Below are 2,452 nucleotides of genomic sequence, written 5' to 3' on the forward strand. Positions count from 1 at the left end.
AAAGGGACACACGCAGTCGTCTCGGCTATCGCCGTCCGGCGCACGCTTTCCATGCAACGATTTTCACCTTCGTACACCTTATGCACGTATTTCTTCGTTACTGCGAATTAAATCTCCTTCTGAATGAGGTGTATATACCCGACGGTATATAGATACCTCGTTGCAAACTTTTCACGAAATGGAAAAATAAAGTTTCCGTCGGCGAAATTTCCCCACCGATACTTTTACCCCGTTGATACAAATAGCGCATATACCTATTCGTTTTATTCCGTGCCGCGTGCAAAAAGATTTTATCGATTGATAAGGGAAAGTAACGGCACGGACGGTGTATCATCCACGATAGATCGTGCGAGAAAACGATAATCTTAGAGATTCGGTTCTCGATCAAATTTTCGTGAAGAAGAGAGGAGGGGGAGGAGGAGGAGGACGAGGAGGAGGAGAAGGAGGAGGCGGNTCATCCTCTTCGTGAAATTCATCATGGCCGATCATACCTTTCCTTCCGCGTTTTTTTTTCCTCTTCTCCCCATCTTTCCCTTCATTAAATAAATATATATTTATTTAATAATTTATAATTATTAAATAATTATATAAAATTATATTTATATATATTTAATTATTTATATAAATGTATGTTATGGAATTTAAAGTTCATTGAAATTTTATTTGTGGTTTTATTATTAAATGTCGCTAACAACATCACTATTTTACAGTTGATATCTATTTGTTTTTCTTCGATAAACATAAATATTTTGTAAATAGATACTCGCANACTCGCAATTACGTATAATTAAATATATTCATTCAGCTAATATCCGTACAATCTATTTATTGTTTTCACTGTTCAGTTCATAATATAAATATATATAGATATTTATATTAAATATATTATATTAAATAATTATATTAAACACATTTAATCTGTTTTAATATTTATACAAATAAATATATATTTAATTTAATATAATTATCTATAACTATTAAATAATTACATTAAATTATATTTATATATATAAATATTAAAATAATTAATATTAAATAATTAATATTTAATCTATTATAATATTTATATAAATAAATATATATTCATTTAATAATTTACTGTTATATATTTATATATCTATTTATTAATTTCTTTTTTCCGAAATAGACTGCCGCGAGAGTGGGCTAACGCTTTATCGCGTGCCAACGCGCCGCGAGAAATTGCAGTCTTCCGAAACGGATTACCCTCGCGTCCGGATTTACCTTTACGACCCGCCGCGATACCGTCCAAATACTTGCCCCCGATAACACTCTCGCCCTTCGACTCGATTATATATCTGGACGAACCATTGTGGAAACGTTCGAGGATAAGCGTTCGTTTCGAAGGAATTTTGACGGAACGTCAGGGCGACGTCACAGTGATTCGAGTGATAAGAATTAATTGGAGAAAATTATTTTTTCGAGCTTATATTTAATATTTTTTGTTAGAGAAAACAATATTGCTCTTTGTTATAATTTGTTATTTCGTTAAAAAAAAATATAATATATAAAAGTAATTAACATTGCGTTTAATTAGTATAGAGTAAAAAGGAAAATACATATTTAAACGAAATTAAACGAAATATCTGCGTGGCAGATGTTCAGGAGAAAGGTGATAATTTAAAATAATAGGAAAAAGACTGTAAGAAGACGTACAAAATCGACGTATCAAAAATCAAAAGGAATAAAAAAAATTGGCAACTGAAGTTAGGAATATAATAAAATATAATAAATAAATAATGATAGAAATATATATTATAATATAAGCTAGCTTAAAATAATAATAATCCATAAATATTAATTAATAAATATTAATAATAATTATTATTTAAATAATATATTATTAATAAATATTAATTTTAATATAATTTTGCAAAATTATTTTCACGAATCGAATATATAGCAAATATTCGACTCTTGTCTCGCGTGGAACGATGTGTAAAAAATCATTGAGAAATAATTATATCGTGCGAATTTAATTTACGAAAAAAAAAACTTATCGAACTTAATTTCTAACGATTTAAATTAAAATAAATGTTTCGAGACATCTGTTATAAAAATTAAATTTAAACGCTTCTTGAAAAATTTGAAACGTTACATCGAAACATTTATCCCTCACACGTTTGAAAATGAATCCTGAAGTTCAGTTGATATACATTATTCGAACCACGACGCGTGGTTCCTCCTCCCTAATTTGAAAAACTCTGGAGTCGACACCGAGAGAAAGAGAGAGACAGAGATACAGAGAGAGCAGTAAAAGATAAGGGTCGATTCGATCTCTCGACACCGGAGAGAAAAGTTCTCGACCGGACCATCCTCTGCTCGCCATCCATTATTCATAATTCGAGGATTCGGAAAAGCGACGTCAACAAGTAGCAGCCGTTCCTTTCCTCCCAAATCGAAGCGCACGATCGGCGGCGTTCGTTATCCCTCC

This window comes from Apis dorsata, unplaced genomic scaffold (assembly GCF_000469605.1).
Source record: "Apis dorsata unplaced genomic scaffold, Apis dorsata 1.3 scaffold_524, whole genome shotgun sequence".
Classification (NCBI taxonomy): Eukaryota; Metazoa; Arthropoda; class Insecta; order Hymenoptera; family Apidae; genus Apis; species Apis dorsata.